Source organism: Pelophylax lessonae (assembly GCF_965119305.1).
Source record: "Pelophylax lessonae genome assembly, chromosome: 3".
Classification (NCBI taxonomy): Eukaryota; Metazoa; Chordata; class Amphibia; order Anura; family Ranidae; genus Pelophylax; species Pelophylax lessonae.
In genome coordinates, this window is record NC_138770.1 from 549,815,522 (window position 1) to 549,837,403 (window position 21,882).

General features: G+C 46.7%; 1 protein-coding gene across 3 annotated transcripts in view; it reads left to right on the forward strand.

The window, feature by feature from the left end:
- Positions 1-21,882, forward strand: part of FAM120B (family with sequence similarity 120 member B) — a 401,073-nt gene that overhangs the window by 373,024 nt on the left and 6,167 nt on the right. The window lies entirely within an intron of this gene.

The following is a 21,882-nucleotide window of genomic DNA, read 5'->3' on the forward strand; positions in this document are numbered from 1 at the left end:
GGTGAGGGGGTCAGCCTGTCAGTGCTCAGACCATATGTCGCACCCTGCATCAAATTGGTCTGCATGGCTGTCGTCCCAGAAGGAAGCTTCTTCTAAAGATGATGCACAAGAAAGCCAACAAACCGTTTGCTGAAGACAAGCACACTAAGGACATGGATTACTGGAACCATGTCCTGTGGTCTGATGAACCAAGATAAACTTATTTGGTTCAGACAGTGTCAAGCGTGTGTGGGGGCAACCAGATGAGTACAAAGACAAGTGTGTCTTGTCTACAGTCAAGCATGGTGGTGGGAGTGTCATGGTCTGGGGCTGCATGAGTGCTGCCATCACTGGGGAGCTACAGTTCATTGAGGGAACCATAAATGCCAACATGTACTGTGACATACTGAAGCAGAGCATAATCCCCTTCCTTTCAGAGAATGGGCCTCCAGACCTAAACCCTATTGAGCATCTGTAGGGCATCCTCAAACGGAAGGTGGAGGATACAAGGTCTCTAACATCCACCAGCTCCGTGATGTTGTCATGGAGGAGTGGAAGAGGACTCTAGTGGCAACCTGTGAAGCTCTGGTAAACTCCATGCCCAAGAGAATTAAGGCAGTGCCGGAAAATAATGGTGGCCACACAAAATATTGACCCTCTGGGCCCAATTTGGACATTTTAACTTAGGGATGTACTCACTTTTGTTGCCAGCGGTTTAGACATTAATGGCTGCGTTGAGTTATTTTGAGGGGACAGAAAATGCACACTGTTATACTAGTTGTACACTCACTACTTTACATTGTAGCAAAGTGTAATTTCTTCAGTGTTGTCACATGCAAAGATACAATAAAATATTTACAAAAATGTAAGGGGTGTACTCACGTTTGTGAAATACTGTGTGTATGTGTATATATATTATATATTGTGACAGGAAGTCAGGTAAATCTGTGGATGTAGTCACAGACAGGAGATACATTTCCACCTGGTTTAGAAAATTCACCAATTACTATAGGGTGTCGGCTGCAAAGGTAGCCAGAACTGTCTAAGGACGTTGAACAGACTTCAGCTGTTCAGAATGAGGAAATTAAGGCCTCTATAATTTGTCCAAAGGAAGTCTATTGATTGCTGCCTCCTGAGGCTGTGTGAGAGCAGTCAGATGAGAGACTTCTAAAGGTGAGGTGTTGAACTTTTTCTGTGTAAAGAAAAAACACAAATGGACATTTGAGTGTCTGCTGTAGGATCAGCAGTGTCTGCCCAACAGTAGGTTGGGAAGACTCTTTAGGTAGGTTCCTGTGTGTGAGAAGGTAGACGCCCACAGCGGCCAGGATTTATTTTGTGTTTTATTTAGATTTTTTGATGTTTTTGCTGCATGCACTTGTTTGAAGAAATTGGAAGAATAAACCAAAAACTGTTGTTTTCAACCACTCCTTGGCTATCTCCCTGTGTAACAAACCCCCTCAAAGGGGTCCTCCACACCCGCTACCGAGCTAATCCCTCACATATGGTGGAGGTATGCATTGGGCAGAAGCAGAGATCCCTGCAAAGAAGTGCATATGTTCTATGAACTTTGTCTGGTGCATGATATTGCACAATCTATGTGTGCAGGAGAGGAGATCCTGAAAGAGAAAAAAAACTACTTGTTTTAAAGAGACAGTGGTCTCAAAACATTTTTGATGGACTTTGTTGTGTCTGGTGCATGAGACTGCACAAACTGTGTCTGCAGGAGAAGAGATCTTGTAAGAGAGAGAAAAACTACTAGTTTTAAAGAGACAGTGGTCTCAAAATTTTTGGATGGAGGGGATGTTACCATCTGAACGAGCCCCATCCATGCCTAAAGAGAGTCTACTAAAGAGGAAGGTTGTTGCCCCTAGCAACACTGGGGCAAATGCGGATTTTCAGCGGAGCTTTGCAGCTCAACAACAGGCTCACCAAGAGAGCATGGCGGGCTTGAAACAGAGACGCCAGCAGCAAATGGAGGCCATCGGTTTGGAGGAAACCGAGTATGTGTGCAGGGCTGAGTTGGATGCCTTGCAACGGAAAATGGAAGAAAAGGAACAAGCCCTGGAGTTGCTTAGGATAGAACATAGAAACTTGCAGGCTCAGGTGTTACAGTGGGAAGAATCCACTGCTCTTCTTTTTTCCGAGTTACAAAAACGTGGAGAGACTATAATGGAGAAAGATACCATCCTCATGGAAAAGGAAATTGGAATTTAGACTTTGCAGGAGCAAAGTAAGGGTGATATGTTGGAGATGCGTAATCAGCTGGAAAAAAGTCTTCAGTCTTTGGAAGCTACAAAAATAGACCTGCAGGGGGTGCAGGAACAGAATGTCTCTCTGAAAACGACATTGTCTCTCAGCGACAAGGAGAAAAATGAGAGAGAGGCTAAATTACTGAGTACTGTGTATGAGCTCACCACTTTGAGCAATGTGGTAGATGAATTGCGTACGGACTGTGAAAGTTGGAAAGATGAAGCCCAACGTGTCCAGCAGCAGTTAAAGGAGAAAGAATCCTGTGTGGCAGAATTACAGTCTCATTCCCAGAAACTAGCCAATGAGGTGAAGGCTCTTATGCAGGGAAAAGGAGATTCTGAACACAAGAGAAAAAAAGTAGAGGCACAGCTGCAGGAATCGCAAGTCAAGGTGTCAGAAGGTGACCGATTGTGTGCTAAGCTGTCAGAGAAGGCAAACCGACTGCAGGTTGAGTTGGACAATGTCACAAATCAGCTTTCTCAAGCAGACAGCAAATCTAGAGAAATTGCTAAAGATTTCTCTATCTTGAAATCGCAGCTGCAAGACACTCAGGAACTCTTACAGGAAGAGAGGTGTCAAAGGCTGAGTTTTAGCACAAAACTAAAACAAATGGAAGATGAGAAAAATGGCTTCCTGGAACAATTAAAAGAGGAGGAGGAAGCAAAGAAAAACCTATCAGAGCAAGTCGCAACATTGCAAGCTCAGATAGCGGATATGAAAAAACGCATGGAAGAAAGCGTTGATTCATTAGAGAATGTTGAAGATGTGAAAAAGAAGTCTGATCAGATGCTTGGTGAGGAGAAGACTGTGTCTGCAAAATATGCAGAATAACACGACCGTGCAGAAGCGGAGGCGCGTGATAAAGAGAACAAAGCCCTGTTCTTGCCTCGCTGCTTGGAGGAAGCTCTAGAGTGTAAGGTTGAACTAGAAAGAGTGAACAAACAGCTGTGTACAGAGATGGAAGGTTTGATCAGCTCCAAGGATGACGTTGAGAAAAGCGTTCAGGAGCTAGAAAAGTCTAAGCGAGTCTTAGAACAGCAAGTAGAAGAGATGAAGACTCAGTTGGAAGAACTTGAAGAGGAATTACAGGCGACAAAGGATCTTTCCCAAAGACGGGATAGTGTGCCTGATGCAGTTTTTAAAAGGATCAGTGTTTTGGGGTCTGTCCTGAGTGAGCATCAGAAATTTGATGACATGTTGCTTGAATCACCCCTCTGGAATAAACCGTTCCTTCAAAAACTTCAAACACTGGAAAATGTATCATTAGAACTTCAGCAAACAAAGGAGCTGAATAAGAAATGTGATGATTTCTCAGTTCAGGTTGAAAGTCTAGTGAAGAAGGCAAGGGATGTAAAGCTTGGAGAAAAAAGCAAACACCACCTAGTGGAGAGACCTAAGACTGTTGATGAAAACGTGAAGCAAATTAATAAGTGCCTTTCCGGGAATATTTCCAAAATGGAACTGGTGAAAGACAGGTGGCAAAAGTTTGATTGTGATCTTGAGATGCATTCCATGGGGAGTTCAGATAAAGAAAAGGAACTAGGTGACCTTGAACGGTCAAATAATTCAGCAGATATGCAATTCAACCAAATCACGGAAATACTAAAGGAGCTACAAGGGAAAAGTAGTGCAATAGCAGAAAGTGCATTGAAGAAACCTGTAATAGACTGTGTTGCAGTTCCATGCTTCTTCACTGATGCAAAGAGGAGGTCTGTAATGGATACCACCCAGATCACTGGGTTCAACTGTCTACAGCTAATTTATGAAGCTACTGCCTTTGACCCATATGATGGTGGAAGGAAATTTGATGATGTTTTGGTTGGCTACTTCTGTGAAGAATCTGGCAAGAAATATAAACTGGATATCAAATCAAATGTTAGGCCTTTACTGCGACTCGCTCAGGAGGGCGAAAAGCTTAAGATGTTGATGAGTGCAAATGCTTCAGATCTGCCTCTAAATATGAAATGTTTTGTGAATGATATTGATATCTCTGGAAAAAGGAACAGGGGTCACTTTGAAGAAATGTGTGACAGCCTGTTGTCGCAAATGGAAGGTCCTCTGCGCAGCATCTTAGAGCAAGCCAAGCTCAAGAAAGAAGATCATTCCCTTTTTCAACAAAGAGTCAATGATTGTGTACAGCCGTATGGAGAGGTAACAGAGGGACGTCAAGAGTCCCTGTCCAAATTAGGAGACTTCTTAAGAATACATGCAGACTCTCTAGGGGTCCTTCAAACCTTAAAAGAAACAGTAGTGGGAACAGTCACCGTGGATCAAGACAAAACAGGTCCACTAGAAAAAGTACAGATATTACTTGGAACAAAGCTAAGTGAAGCAGAGGTTCTCAAAGTTTTGTGGAAATCATTTATTGATTGCAGAGAAAGGCGGCTCAAGATTGCTGAAGACATTAAGACTAGCACAATTGAGTTGCCTGTGGATCGCGGTCCTCCATGGCGGATAGGACAGACGGTTATGCAGGACAAACTTGGGAAGGAGCGAAATGATGCCAAAAATGCAGTTAAAGAATGTGTATATGAGATAAAGGACAAGTTGTCTGACATTTATGAGAAATATGTCAATGAAGATGACAGAAACAGTTTCATCATGAAGCTTGAAGATACTAGGAGGCTTATCAGTGAGAGTCAAGAGCGGTGCCTGACACATGCGTGCCTGGAAAACTGTGTCCCAACCCTAGGGTTGAAACAAGAGGGGGGGGGGGTATGTGACAGGAAGTCAGGTAAATCTGTGGATGTAGTCACAGACAGGAGATACATTTCCACCTGGTTTAGAAAATTCACCAATTACTATAGGGTGTCGGCTGCAAAGGTAGCCAGAACTGTCTAAGGACGTTGAACAGACTTCAGCTGTTCAGAATGAGGAAATTAAGGCCTCTATAATTTGTCCAAAGGAAGTCTAGTGATTGCTGCCTCCTGAGGCTGTGTGAGCTGGGGAGAGCAGTCAGATGAGAGACTTCTAAAGGTGAGGTGTTGAACTTTTTCTGTGTAAAGAAAACACAAATGGACATTTGAGTGTCTGCTGTAGGATCAGCAGTGTCTGTCCAACAGTAGGTTGGGAAGACTCTTTAGGTAGGTTCCTGTGTGTGAGAAGGTAGACGCCCACAGTGGCCAGGATTTATTTTGTGTTTTACTTTGATTTTTTGATGTTTTTGCTGCATGCACTTGTTTGAAGAAATTGGAAGAATAAACCATAAACTGTTGTTTTCAACCACTCCTTGGCTATCTCCCTGTGTAACGAACCCCCTCAAAGGGGTCCTCCACACCCGCTACCGAGCTAATCCCTCACAATATATATATAGTACTGTGCGAAAGTTTTAGGCAGGTGTAAAAAAAACTGTCAATTAGAAATGCTTTCAGAAATTGAAGTGCTAATAGTTTATTTTTATTATTTAACAAAATAGAAAGTAAATGAACAGAAGAGGAATCCAAATCAAATCAATATTTGATGTGACTAACCTTTGCCTTCAAAACAGCATCAATTCTTCTATGTACACTTGCACAGTTTCTGAAGGAACTCAGCAGCTGGTTGGTGATTGAGAACCAACCACAGATCTTCTGTAGATGTAGGATGCCACAAATCCTTCCATCTCTTTATGTAATCCCAGACATACTTGATTATGTTGAGATCAGGGCTTTGTGGGGGCCAAACCATCACTTGCAGGACTCTTTGTTCTTCTTTACGCTGAAGATAGTTCTTAATGGCATTGGCTGTATGTTTGGGGTCATTGTCCAGCTGCAGAATAAATTTGGGGCCAATCACATGCCTTCCTGATTGTATGGCACAATGGATAAGTATCTGCCTGTATTTTTCACCATCGATCGGGACACATTGAGGACCGTAGGGGAGATAGTTAGCCAAGGAAACCTAATGCAGCAGATGAAAGACATATTTTTGAGAGCATTCTTACTTTACAGCATTTATTAACACCTGCCTAAAACTTTTGCACAGTAATATATATATATATATATATATATATATATATATATATATATACATATATATATCTCAATGGTTTCCAACCGGTGAGCTAAAGGGGGCCTCAAATACTTCCCCTGACATCACCAAGGAACCACACATAATGTTCAGTATATGAAGTGCTTCAGAGGACTTTTGGAAACTGCAGACCTAATAGAGGAAATGAGGGTCAGAGAGTGGGGACATGCTACATTTTAAGCTGGAGATATGCTACAGAATACAATTTGAACTCTCCTTTACTTTCTCCAAAAGGAGAAAAGGTTTTGCCTTCAGTTCTACTTTAAGAATGATGGTAGATGAAGTACAGTGCCTTGAAGAAAAGTATTCATACCCCTTGCAATTTTACATAGTTTGTCATGTTACAACCAAAAACGTAAATGTATTTTATTGGGATGTTATGGGCTCTTTCACACGGGCGTTCCGATCAGATCCGCCTGTCAGTTTTTTAGGCGGATCTGATCGGATGCCCCATTCAGCCCTATGGAGCAGCGGATGTCAGCGGTGACATGTCCGCTGACACCCGCTGCCATCCGCATCCGATCCTGTCCGTGAAATCCGGACGGATGGAAACGCTATTTTCCATCCGTCCTGGGGATCGGATCGGATGAGAGCTGACAGGCGGTCCGCTCTCATCCGATTCCCCATAGAGAGCAGCGGCGCTCTGACACCTCTCTCTCCACACACAGTGCGGAGACGGAGCTGTCATCTGCCGGCTCAGCGGGGATCGGCGGATCGATCCCCGCTGAGCAGAGCACGGTCCGCAACGGAATGCGGACCGTGTGAAAGAGCCCTAAGTGATACACCAAAACAAAGTGGCACATAATTGTGAAGTGGAAGGAAAATGATAAATGGTTTTCAAAATATTTTTTAAAAATAAATATCTGTGTTGTGCATTTTTAGAAAGCCCCCTTTACTCTGATACCCCTAACTAAAATCTAGTGGGACCAATTGCCTTCAGAAGTCTCCTAATTAGTAAGTAGAGTCTATCTGTGTGTAATGTAATCTCAGTATAAATATATCTGTTCTGTGAAACTCTCAGAGGTTTGTTAGAGAACCTTAGTGAATAAACAGAATCATGGGGGCGCATGCGCGGAGCCGCTCGAGACAGACATGTCTGCTTGAAGCTCCGCATCTCCGGCGACACTATAGCCTGACAGCCTCGGCATCCGACCCTGATCGCGGCTTCACTCCCCGCTACGCACACCCGCTATCCTCCGGTACATCCTGCGATGGTCTACGGCGGATCAAAGCAGAAACACAGCGGCAAAACTATCAAAGACGCCCTCCTGAAAGCCTCCTCTAAAATGGCGGCGGCATCGGCTCCCGGACTGGCAGCATCCCTCTCAGCATCCCTCACGGCTCCTCCACCACGGCCGCCTGCCGTGAGAGAGAGCGAGCACGACACGGACTTCAGCCTTACTCCCCTTACCTTTCTCCCTGATGCGGGACACCCGGATCTCCTGAGGCAAATCGAGCTGATGCTCACCAAGGCCCTAAAGCACACCTCAGACACTATTACTGAAAGGCTGACACACGAGATAAGGGATCTGGGCCATCGCACCACAGCCTTGGAACAACATGTAGATGAAATAGGCGTCCTCACCCACAATCATACGGAGGAGCTGGAAACCCTGCGTGAAGAAAATCTCTCCCTACAGGCGCGTCTGGAGGACTTTGAGAACAGGGCCAGGCGCTCTAATTTGCGGATCCGGGGCATCCCCGAAACGGTCATAGATCTACAATCCACCGTCACTGCCCTCTTTCAAGAATTAGCTCCATCTATACCCATCGAGCGCCTGGAGATGGACCGCATCCATCGCACCCTGGCCCCTCGCCCAGCTGATGGCCCCCCAAGGGACATAGTTGTGAAACTCCACTACTTTCGCACTAAGGAGCAACTAATGGTGGCGTCCCGCAACAAGGACTCCCTGACATTCCAAGGACACCGATACCAAGTCTTCCAGGATCTTTCCCAAGCAACGTTAACTAGAAGAAGAGAGATGAAACCACATCTGCAGCTTCTCCAGCAACATCATATCACCTATAAATGGGGTTTCCCCTTTGCACTCCGTTTCTCCTTCAAGGGTTCATCCTATCTCTGCAGATCGGCTGATGACCTTCACCAAGCACTTCAGGAACTTCATCTTGCTCCATCTGAACCAGGAACTCCCGGCTCCAGGTGCCGCTCCGCCTCACGTTCTCCCCAGAAACTTCAGGAACCTCATGCTCCCAAGACCTCATCCAGCTTCCACAAGAGGGGACGCTTCGTCTCCCCAACCGCAGCCCAGGAAGACTCCATGGACTGAAGGAAGACCGTCAGGACCCCACTTCCTACTTCACGCTCCAACAGTGAGCCTTCCTTGCCGCTCCACGTGAGCGCATGTACCTACTCAGGCCTTTGACTGCTTGCTCCTCCTTTCCTTCCCTTAACTATTCGATCCTTCCTAGCTCTGCTACTCTTTTCCAGCTCTCTCTCTCTCCCTTCTCCCCTCCCACCCCCCCCCTTTTTTTTCCCTCCTCCCCCTCCTTCCACCATATTTCCCCTCTCCCCCCCCCTCACCCCCTCTTTCCCTTTCCCTCTCCCCCCACTCCTCCCTATCCCTTCTCAACCTCCTGCCTTCCCACTCTCCTGTTCCCTATTGACTTTGCTATCCTCCGCATCACCCCTCTCTCCCTCCCCACTCGCCCTCTTTTCCTCTCCTACCCCCCACCCATAACCTGTTTCTACTTCTGCCCGGACTGTTCCTCTCCCCCTCTTCCTACACATGGTTTATTGAACTAAAGGCTTGAACTCGACTTCACACGGATGATGCTTGTACCCCCTTTTTATTTCTATTTTTTGCAATATACCAGCCTACAAGTCTCACCGCTTTTTCCCTACCGTATGTTGGTTTGCCTCATGTTCTCTATGGTTTGATCTACTCTCTGGTCTCACCCTCTGTTTGGCTACACTTTACTCCGCAACTAGAAGTGAAGCCCACTACCCAATATTCGCTAGTCGGGCACCGATATGCTATTCACTTAATAAGTTTTACATTGATAGGCTATAGGAGTCTCGGAGACCGACCACTGACCCCCAACACAGGTCCACCACTGCCCCTTTGAGGTACATTTTGGACCCCATTTTTGTCCTTGGTGGCAATCCCATTTGCCCACCACAGGACGCACTTACTTCCCTGACCTGACAATACTAGCCTTGTACTAGATCTCCATCTTACACCCTCTTCTCTCTGCTCTATTTCCGCTCTTGCCCTCCAGCCCTCCCATCCTCTCCCCCCCCCCTTTTTTTTTTTTTTTTGAGTGTCCCCCCAGGGGTGGGCCACCTGATCCACACCCCCAGACCACACCCCCTCCCACCGACCCCACATAATTGCTTTTAGCTATGGCACCACTGAATGTACTCACACTCAATGTTCAAGGCCTCAATTCCCCCAATAAGCGTACCAAAGCATTCCGCTCGTTCGCTGCCTCCACGGCTCACGTAGTCTGCCTCCAGGAGACCCATTTCACACCACAATCTACCCCCAAATACTTTGGTCGCCAATACCCCCAGGTTTTCACCGCTTCTGCCTCCTCCAAACAAAGGGGAGTTCTCATCGCGTTCCACCGTACCACTCCTTTTACTCTCGCTAAGGAAATCAAGGACCCCGACGGGAGATATCTCCTTTTGACAGGACACCTAGTTGATAGTGACGTCACGATTGTCTCGTACTATGCCCCTAACAAACGCCCACTCTCCTTCCTCTCCCACTTATTGGGCGTCATCGACGCCCACAAACATGGTACCCTTGTCATATGTGGTGACTCTAACCAAACGATTTATCCATTCCTGGACAAGTCCCCTGTTGCCCCCCCTCCTCCAACTCCTCTCGCCTTACATTCCAGCAACTCCTTAACCGCCACTCACTCCTGGACGCTTGGAGAGAACAACACCCTGCCAGACGCCAATACACCCACTACTCCTACCCACATAAGATCTTTTCCCGCATAGACCATATCTTCTTGACCATTGGTTCCACCCCCCTCCTATTAAATTCAACGATTGTTCCGATCGCCTGGTCCGACCACAGTGCGGTCTCCATTTCTTTAACCTCACTAATCCCCAGGCCAACCCATTCCGCCTGGTATATTAACGATAGCCTGTTAGCGAATCCTACCCACCGCATGGAAATTGAAAAGGCTCTAACCGACTATGTACAAAATAACTCGTCCCCTGATCTCTCCCCCCTAACCTTATGGGAAGCTCATAAACCTGTCATTAGGGGAGTGTGCATCAGCCAGGCCTCTTTTCTGCGCAAAGAAAAACGCCTCCAGCACAAGCGCTTGGAGGAAGCCTTCACGCGAGCCTCTGCCGCCTTTCAGACGCACCCATCTCCCAGTTCCAGAACGGAGCTTGAAAAAGCCCGCCTCGAGCTGGATCTCTTCCTCACAGGGGCAGCAGAAAAAACTCTGCGCAGATCGCGTCATAATTTCTACATGAAAACGAATAAACCGGACACTTTCTTGGCCCTAGCGCTTCGCAATGCGGACCATACTCCTAAACCTATCAGATTGAAACTCTCCCATGACTCCTACTCTAGCAATCCATTGAAAATTGTCAATCACTTTCGTAGACACCTTACCGACCTTTACCAAGCTAATGGTTCCTTCCAACAAGCTAAAGTGGACGACCTCCTCTCCTCTATCTCTATGCCCACCCTTCCCGCCCCGCACAAAGCTACTCTTGATCAACCGATCTCTGATGAGGAAATCCTTGAGGCTATCAAAGCTCTTAAACCCCGTAAACGCCCCGGCCCGGATGGTCTTTCAGCTACATATTATAAAAAATTTGCTCCCCTACTTGCACCGCTGCTTGTGGCCGCCTTCAATTCCATACTCTACGATCACTCCTTCCGAGCTGAATCCCTCACTGCTTCCATTTCCATGCTTCCTAAGCCCCACTCTGATTCTACCTCGTGGTCCAACTTCCGGCCCATCTCAATTCTAAATGTAGACATAAAACTCTTAGCAAAAGTTCTCTCTAACCGTCTCAACCTTCATATAGGCTCCTTGATCCACAGGGATCAAGTTGGCTTCATCCCCTCACGCCAAGCCAGTGACAATATCCGTCGGGCGACACTTATAGCACATGCAGCCCGTACTCGTCGTATACCTACCTGCTTTGTGTCTCTTGATATTAGGAAGGCCTTTGACACACTATCCTGGCCTTACCTACGCTGTGTTCTACGCAAGTGGGGGTTTGGAGCCCACTTCCTACGCTGGATAGAGGCCCTGTACAGTAATCCTTCAGCCTTTGTTTCCTATGCTGGCTTTCGATCAGACATGTTCCCGGTTGAAAGAGGCACCAGACAAGGCTGCCCCCTCTCTCCCCTCCTTTTTGCTCTCGCTATCGAACCTCTTGCTATCCTCATCCGTTCCAATCCCAATATACAAGGTCTTGAGCTGGGTGGCCATGCTCACAAACTCTGCCTTTTTGCCGACGACATCTTGCTCTTCATGACCTCCCCCCTCATCTCCGCTCCAAATCTGCTGTCCACCCTCGCCACCTTTGGTAACGCCTCGGGCCTGCGTATAAACCTTCAAAAGTCTACGGCTTTGAATGTCTTTCTACCTGACACCCTACGACTCCAACTCGCTGACACTCTTCCCTTTACATGGGCTGACAAGCATATCCCGTTCCTGGGCATTAAATTCACAGCCAACCCACAGGATCTTTACTCAGCGAATTACCCTCCTATGTTAACTCACCTCACCTCCCTTATGGCTAAGTGGAACCACCTTTCTCTCTCCTGGTTAGGGAAAATAACGGTCACCAAAATGACTCTCCTCCCCAAGATCCTCTACCTGTTCCGCGTGCTCCCAATTATGGTCCCATCCCACTTCCTCCGCATTCTCCAACGCCGTGTCTCCACCTACATTTGGGGCAAAATTAGACCGCGTGTACCCAAACCTACCCTTTTCACTCCCAAGATCAGGGGAGGTTTGGGAGTGCCCCATTTCCAGAAGTATTACTATGCAGCTCAGCTCGCCCAGCTGCCAAAATATCATGCCACAACCGAAGTCCCCCTTTGGGTCGCTATTGAATCTGTGGACTGCGACCCCCTCTCCACTGCCAATCTCTTGTGGCTACCCTCCTCTCAGCGCCGTTCTCTTACTAACCCAATTACCCGCCACAGCATGCTCATCTGGGATAGGCTCAAGAACCGCTATTCCCTCCAATCCTCGCACAACCCATTGCTCTCCTTTCTTCATAACCCATCCTTCTCCCCAGCCTGGTCCTCCCCGTCCGCTTTCGCTAACTGGTCTAGAGCCGGTGTCCTCCGGGCACACCAATTTTTCTCTTCCAATTCCTTCAAGCCCTTCCACACACTCTGCGAAACACACCACCTTCCCCGCTCTGAACTGTTTAGATATTTACAGCTGAAACACTTTTACGCTCCGTGTACTCCCTCCGACCCGAGTTCCAGCAACCTATCCTCTTTCGAGCGAACCTGCAAATCGGACCCACACAAGCGTGGCCTGATCTCGGAACTTTACTCCCATCTGCTCTCCCCAATTTCCTCTGCCCCTCCCACCTACACCGCAAAATGGACAAGAGATCTCTCCCTTTCTCTGGATGATGCCGACTGGGCACACATCTGGCAGGCTACTAAATCCTCCACACCCAATATCGTCGCTCTGGAAACGAACTATAAGGTTCTCACTAGATGGTATCTAGTCCCCGCTAGAATACACAAATTTCTCCCCAGCTACCCCCCGCAATGCTTCAGAGGCTGTGATGCGGCTGGCACACATTTGCATGTTTGGTGGGATTGCCCCATCGTCCAATCTTTTTGGTCTACAATATTCCAGATCCTTTCACAACTCTTTGACGTGTCTTTATCTCCTGATCCCTCCATTGCCCTCTTGAACCTAAAACCTGCCGCTCTGACGCACCGCCAATTTAAGCTTCTTCTCCATGTCACCACCTCCTCCAAGCAGACCATAGCTAAGGCTTGGAAAACCCCCTCATTATGCGTACTGGCCACTAAACACAGGATAACCCAAGCCATGATCCATGCCAAAATAGAGGCTGTCCTTCAAGACACGGTCCCGAAGTTTGAAAAATTGTGGACTCCTTGGATCACTCATTTTTTGCCCCCTGGTCTTGACATCGCCTTGCTGCGCCCATGATCATACCCTGGGCCATGAATCCATACTTATTCAACCTGCGGTTCTCTGGTCGGCCCTCCCCTGGGGGAAACGTGCACCCCACGTCTTCCCCCCCTTCACTTGACCTTTCCCCCCCTTTTCTTTTTTATTTTTTACCCCCCCCCCTTTTTTTTTTTTTTTTTTCTCTTTCCTCTCCCTCCCCCTCTACCCTCTGCTTCTCCCTTCCCGCCTTTTAGGCGGCCCTCGATTATTCCCGCCCACCCATGTATCATGGTCTCCCAGACTCCTCGGGCTCTTTGGCATTGTCCCCCGTTGGGGTGCCAAGGGGCTTTATTTGTGTTGTCATTTTGCGTCTCTTATGGGGGACGACACTACAATTTAATCTCACCAATAACTTGCACTCTTCCTCCTGCTTGTTAATCTACATCCCTGTTATACGATGTTACTATTGACGATTTTGTTCCACTCTGTATTTTTATACTACAGTTGAATGATTCATTGTTACTGATTTCATATCGTTGGTACCTACTGCCATATGTTGTGCTCATTGTCGCACATGATTGTTCACCCTTTATTCTAAATAAAAATTTTTGAACAAGAATAAACAGAATCATGAAGACCAAGGAACACACCAGACAGGTCAGGGATAAAGTTGTGGAGAAGTTTAAAGGGGGGGGGGGGGGGTAGGTGATTAAAAAAAAAATATCCCAAGCTTTGAACATTTCACAGAGCACTGTTCAATCCATCATCCAAAAAAAATGGAAAAAGTATAGCACAAGTGCCAACCTACCAAGACGTGGCCGTCCACCTAAACTGACAGGCTGGGCAAGGAGAGCATTAATCGGAGAAGCAGCCAAGAAGCCCATGGTAAGGCTTCATGTACACAGGACGTTTGAAAACCTCTCCTGAATGGTGGAACTTGAAAGCTAGTTTTGCAGCGTTTATGCTCGTTTAGCTGCGTTGCCTTTTAAAAGCGTTTTTACATTAAAATGGTCAGAAATGAATCCCTATTGAAAACACTTATAAACGAAAAACTTAAAAGCGTGAGTTACTGCGTTTAGACGCATTTGCATGCTGTTACAAGCATTTGGCATTTCAAATGCCAATAAACTTCTGTCTGAATGCATTTTTTTGCTTTCAAAAAAATGCCACTAAACTCAACTGCCTCTAAACAACTATAAATATCGCAGTGTACATGGACAGATAAGATAACATAGAGGAGAGTTCAGGGGCTGCTGAAAAAAACACCCAATTGCTCCTAAAGTTCAGTTTATCAGCAGCAGTGGACATAACTCTGGAGGAGCTGCAGAGAGCTACAGCTCCCAAGCTTTGCACATCTCACGGAGCACTGTTTAAACCAATCATCTGAAAATGGAAAGAGTATGGCAAACTGCAAACCTACCAAGACATGGCTGTCCACCTAAACCAGTGATGGCGAACCTTGGCACCCCAGATGTTTTGGAACTACATTTCCAATTATGCTTATGTACTCTGCAGTGTAGTTGAGCATCATGGGAAATGTAGTTCCAATACATCTGGGATACCAAGGTTCGACATCACTGACCTAAACTGACAGGCCGGGCATGGGGAGCATTATTCAGAGAAGCATCCAAGAGGCCCATGGTAACTCTGGAGGAGCTACAGTGATCCACAGCTCAGGTGGGAGAATCTGTCCACAGGACAACTATTAGTCGTGCACTCCACAAATCTGGCCTTTATGAAAGATTGGCAAGAAGAAAGCCATTGTTGAAAGAAAGCCATAAGAAGTCCAGTTTGCAGTTTGTGAGAAAGCATGTGGGGAACACAGCAAACGTGGAAGAAGGTGCTCTGGATAGATGAGACCAAAATTGAACTTTTTGCCCTAAAAACAAATTGCTATGTGTGGCAGAAAACTGACACTGCACATCACCCTGAACACACCATCCCCACCGTGAAACAGAGTGGTGGCAGCATCATGTTGTGGGCATGCTTTTCTTCAGCAGGGACAGCGAAGCTGGTCAGAGTTGATGGGAAGATGGAAGGAGCCAAATACAGGGCAATCTTAGAAGAAAACCTGTTAGAGTCTGCAAAAGACTTGAGACTGGGGTGGAGGTTCACCTTCCAGCAGGACAACGACCCTAAACATACAACCAATGGAATGGTTTAGATCAAAGCATATTCATTTGTTAGAATGGTCCAGTCAAAGTCCAGACTTAAATCTACCTTGACTGTCCAGACTTGAAAATTGCTGTTCACAGATGCTCTCTAAATCTGACAGAACTTAAGCTATTTTGCGAAGAAGAATGAGCAAAAATGTCACTCTCTAGATGTGCAAAGCTGGTAGAGACATACCCAAAAAGACTTTCGGCTGTAATTGCAGCAAAAGGTGGTTCTACAAAGCATTGACTCAATTGACTGAATACAAATACACGCCACACTTTTCAGATATTTATTTGTAAAACAATTTTGAAAACCATTTATCATTTTCCTTCCACTTCACAATTATGTGCCACTTTGTGTTGGTATATCACATAAAATCCCCCCAAAAAAAAAACACATTTACCTTTTTGGTTGTAACATGACAAAATGTAGAAAATTTCAAGGGGTATGAATACTTTTTCAAGGCACTGTATAATTACCCAACCTAACATGTTGGTATCTATCCCTAATTAACAGACCTAAATATATTTTCTCTTTCGTTCATTGATGGACACAGGTCCTGATCTTCTTGACCATTGGGTTATACTGCCCCCTACAGGAGTAGACACTAGGCAGAAAAAGAACTTGACAATGCCTATGGGCAGTCCCAGGAGGTATACTCCCCTTCTCTGCTATTGGTACTCAGTTTTATTCTGCCTAGTCAGGAGTAGGGACCTAGTTTCTTGTTTGGATCTCTGGTCCAGGCAATTTTTTATTTTTAGATAGATTTTTTTTTTCTCCTGGATTTTCCCTGTGAGATCTACAATCAACTGCCGAACTGGGCGATGGGCTGGATAATCTAGATCCAGTGGTCACCCCAGTCTGGCCAGCGAGCGCAGACCTCAGCTCTGCCATGACATAGCCCCACTGGACAGGGGCTGGCCTTCGAGTTAAACGCCTCACGAGGTCGCATGCGACCGGGTCTCGGGCCTGCGTCGCAGCATTCCACCTGGTCGACAGCCCTCCCATTTAGATGGCGAGGAGGTTCTGTCTGGAGCCAGGCAATGAACAGGGTTGGCCCCGGAGCAGGGGCATTGGGACTTTAAATGAGACACATATAGTGTCTCCATCCCTGGTTAAGTGGAGAAGATTAGAGGTTTGGAATTTGAGTGAGGAGCAATGTATAAATCGGACCATAAGTAGCAAAGAAACATATAAAAATTTTAACAAAGATTTATTACGGCCAACACAGAATAAAACATCTTAGATAGTAAGTAATGCAAAAACATGATGAAAACCATATAATTATCAATAGGGAGGTCACAGACCATACACATATAATAAATGGTAACACATAAATAACAAAGAGAAACTGGTAATAAAATCATGGATGGTGAGTACTGTCCAAATATATCTAGAAATAGTGAACATGAAGTTGGCATCAAAATTTGCTCGACACATTTTGTAGACCAAATGCTACTTCTTCAAGAGCAGATGCACAGAGGAATATCTAAAAGGAGTATAAATAATCAAATAATTAAATAGTTTACAGAAAGGTATGTGAAACTCAATCTGTATGGAGTATATAATCCACTCTGGAAATTACCTTGAAGCCAACATGGAATGGTGTGTGAATGCTGAGAGCCAAAGGCCGCCAAAGACGTCCAAAACGTCCACAAAGGGAACTGAGGGAGCAATGTCAGGGACGTAAACATGAATAGGAGCCACAAGGTAGTGCAAATCTCCATGGAGATAGCTAAGGTGAAAAATGGAAAATATTATATAATATATATACATACACTATTAGGTGCACTCCTTCTTATTACTTGTTGTTTTACCCTCAGGATTCACACTGCCATGTCCATTTTCCACCTCAGTCCGTAGTCCCAACCTCTTCTCTTCTGGAGCCAGGCAATCAGCTGTGGAAGGGGTTCTGTACCCAGTGGGGGTATCCTGCCACGGTCCCCCCTACTTGCTTTGTGTCTGGACTGTTCCACCAGTGGTGGATCCCCAGTTTCCAGGTTGAATAAGGCAACCCTGATTCCGGTAGAAGTCGCTGGCTTTGAAGGATCCGGCTGACAGAGAGGTGGAGGCTCTGCAGTATGTTCACTGTGGCTGGCTATGCACTCAGACTGGTCTTCACCATTGCCCTGGTGTCAGAAACTCTGAGCGAGTGGGCTAAACTTTTACATCATGACCTGGAAGAAGAGCAGCTCCCCCCTGCCTTTACGGAGCTGGTGGACCATTTGGTCTAGGGGCTGCAGTTTATCTGTGATACCTCTTTGGATGTGGCTCCCCTGATTTCTAAATTGTCTGGTTCAGCAGTGGTCCTTAGGTGTGTTTTGTGGCTCAAATGATGGTCTGTGGACCAGACCTCTAAAAAAGCCTTAACTGATCTTCCTTTTCAAGGAGATCGCCTGTTTGGAGCTACCCTGGATGACATCATTAAGAGTCTCACAGGGGAGAAGAGCACCTTTTTTCCGCAGGCTAGTAAGGGTAAGGAACCTTGTTGCAGACGTGGCCCATCCTTCTCGGCTCACAGGATGTTTTTTCATCCCTCAGAGTCGGCTGACAAGGGTTCATAGCCTTTAAAGGCCTCTTCAGGAGGAACCAAGCGAACTTGATCTAGCAAGTCTAAAGCGGGGTTCTCCAGACCCGCATACAAGGGTCCTTCTGCATGAAGGTGTGCCCTCACCTGTGCCTGGGGTGGGGGGGTGTCTTCGCTGGTTTCTGGACCTGTGGACCTCCTTGGTGCAAGACTAGTTTGTCCACGAAGTGATACGGTCCGGGTACAAGATCGAGATTTGTTTTTACCCTCCGGAGAAGTTCTTTCCTTCCAATGTGCGTCTGTCCCTGGACCGACTGCAAGCCCTCTTCGGGGCAGGGCAAGACCTGTTACTTCAAGGATAACTGTTCCAGGTCCAACTCCGGAATGTTTTCAGGGGTTTTATTCAAACATGTTCACGGTCCCGAAGAAAGAAGGGAAGGTGCGTCTGATTCTGGATCTCAAGGTCCTGAACTGCTTTATGCAGGTACAGAAGTTTAGAATGGATTCTGTTCGCATGGTGGTGGCATCCTTGCATCAGGGGGATTTCCTTGCCTCTATCGACATCAAGGATGCATACTTTCACATTCCAATATGTGTCTGTCACCAACGCTTCCTCCGCTTTGCCGTGGGAGAGGAGCATTATCAGTTTGTGGCAGTACTCTTTGATCTCGCCTCTGCTTCTCTGGTCTTCACAAAGGTGTTGACTCCGGTGCTGGCGTTCTTACGTCAGCGAGGAATCACAGTACTGGGCTACCTGGACGACCTTCTCTTGTGAGCAGAGTCTCCTACTGCTCTGATGGACAACGTGGACATCACTATACGGACCCTGAGGGAGTTTGGCTGACTTCTGAATTTTCAGAAGTCTGCTCTGGTTCCTTCCACAAAACTGGACTATCTGGGTCTGACTCTTGACTCGGCTCTAGCCAGAGTCTTCCTTCCTCTGGACTAACTCCATAAGTTGCATGCTGCGATTCATCTCTTGCTGTCCAGCAGGTGGTCGTCTCTCCAGACTTGCATGAGAGTGCTGGGCCTGATGGTTTCTACCTTAGAGGCGGTCCCGTTTGCACAGTTCCATACGAGGTCCCTGCAAATGGAGATCTTAGCCAAATGGGACAAGTGTCCAATCAGATCCAGCTGAGCCAAAAAACAAAAGGGTCTCTAATCTGGTGGCTTTGCTCTCCAGCTCTTCACCAGGGCAAATCTTTTCTCCTCCTGTATTGGACAGTGGTCACCACGGATGCCAGTCTGTCCGGGTGGGGAGGTGTCCTCGGTCAGCACTCCGCTCAGGGAGTTTGGACAGTCCAGTCTCCCTATCAATGTCCTGGAACTCCGGGCGATCAGGCTGTGCCTGAATTACTTGATGGATCGCCTTCAGGGGTGTCCAGTGCAAATCCAATCGGACAATGCCAGGGCCGTGGCTTATGTCAATCACCAGGGTGGAAGTGCATTAGCAGCTCTGGAGGTAGCCGGCATTCTTTGGTAGTCAGAGCGTTTTGTTCCGACCCTCTCCGCAGGTGGATTATCTCAGTCGGCAGGCGTTGGACCAAAGGGAGTGGTCCCTTCATCCGGAGGTGTTTTATCAACTGTGTCCCAGGGGGGCACCCCCGAGGTATATCTGTTGGCGTCTTGGCTTAAAAGGAAGGTGCACAGGTTTGTGGCACGGTCACGGGATCTGCTAGCAGATGCCACAGACGCGCTGGTGGCCCCCTGGGGCCAGTAATATCTGATTTTCGCTTTCCCTTCTTTCAAGCTTCTGACAAGACTCTTGCACAGGATCGAGGCAGAAGGAATTCTAGTGGCCCTGGATTGGTACGCCGACCTGGCACGGCTGGTCGCCAACGCACCATGGAGACTACCTCTCAGGAAGGATCTGCTGTCCCAAAGGCCAATCTTCTATCCTGCTTTACAGTTGCTGTTAATAGCCAGGTGCTGAAGGATACAGGTTTGTCTGGGTCGGTGATTTCCACACTACTGAAGGCTAGGAAGGCCACTTCAAAGAAGATCTATCATCGTACATGGAAATAGTACATTTCATGGTGTGAGCAGCTTGCTGTTCACCCTCGGTTCACTTCGTTGGCTCAGGTCTTGACCTTCCTTCAACGGGGGGGGGGGGGGGGGGGGGTTAAGTAGAAATTGGCCTTGAGTACCATTAAGGGTCAGGTGTTGGCCTTGGCGGTCTTCTTTCAATGACCCTTGGCCACGCACTCCCTGGTGCGTACTTTTATTCAGGGGGTTTGACATTTGACTCCACCAGTGCAGTCCCCACTACCGCCTTGGGATCTCAACTTGGTGCTTTCAACTCTACAGAAGCCTACCTTTGAAAATATTTGGGAGATTCCCCTGCTTATGCTATCCCAGAAGTTGGCCTTTTTTTGAGGCTATCACCTTTGCTCGGTGTCAGAATTGGCGGCATTGTCTTGTCGTTCCTCTTATTTGGTGGTCCACAAAGATAAGGTGGTTCTTCACCCCGTCCGTCGTTCCTTTCAAAGGTGGTCTCTGATTTCCATCTGAATGAGGACATTGAATTGCCTTCCATGTGTCCCAGGCCTAAACATCCTAAGGAAATTGAGTTGCATTCCCTGGATGTGGTTCAGGTTATTCGGGTGTACCTGGCAGCTATGGAGTCTTTTAGGAAGTCAGACTCACTATTTGTGCTTACGCATGGGCTTCGAAAAGGACTATCTGCTTCTTCTGCGACCATTTCTAGATGGATCAGACAGACGGTGACTCAGGCAGGCCTATTCGATTAAGGGTCAGATTCCTCCTTTCCCTGTGAAGGCGCACTCTACACAGGCGCTCAGTGCTTCTTAGGCCTTCCGTCAGGCATCAGTAACGCAGGTGTGCAAGACGGCTACTTGGTCGTCGGTGCACACTTTCACAAAACTTTATAAAGTGGATGTGTTTGCATCTGCGGATGCCTCTTTTGGCCGCAAGGTTTTGCAGGCTGCTGTTTAGGGAGCTTGTTCCCTCTTTGGGGTGTAATGTTTTTTAAGTAGGCTCCAGTTATTTGGGTTGAGCTCCTGTTACATAGTTGGCTACAGTTTAGCCTTGGGAATTTTTTCATTCTGTTCCCACCCCTCATGTTCGACACTGCTTTGGGATAATTGTCAACAAGATCAGGAGCTGTGTTCGTCAATGAACGAAAGAGAAAATGGGATTTTTGACTTAGTGTAAAATCCATTTCTCTGATGTTCATTGACGGACACAGCACCCACCCCTCTGTGGAGTTGTATTACTTGGGAAACTGCTTGTAACAAAACTGAGTACCTATAGCAGAGAGGGGGAGTATACCTCCTGCAACTGCCCATAGGCATAGTCAAGTTCTTTTTCTGCCTGGTGTGTTCTACTCCTGTAAGGGGCAGTATATCAAAATGGTCAAAAAGGTCAGGAGCTGTGTCCATCAATGAACATCAGAGAAATGGATTTTACGGTAGGTCAAAAATCCCATTATTTCATATTTTTCCAAGTTTGCTCAGAGCTGAAAGTCAAATGAGAAGAATCCCCTGCAGTAGGATTTTTTTTTGCTTTGATATTTTTCTGAACTAGTGTAATGCAGATATTGCTAGTATTTTTTATTACAATAATGATTTGATTTGATGATGATAATAACAGATCAATCCACTCCCTCAGACAGTTTAAGAAAGGTATTTTTTTTTTATTGCACTTCCAGCAAGGAGTTTCCAGTCCCAAAAAGCAATATACCATTCTTTAGCAATTATATCTCATATAAATGGGATTACCAATCTGTTCTGTTAATGGGATTACCATTCTGTTCTGTTAATGGGATTACCATTCTACTATTACCATTCTATTATTCTGTTCCTCCTCCCTCATATTTTATGCTA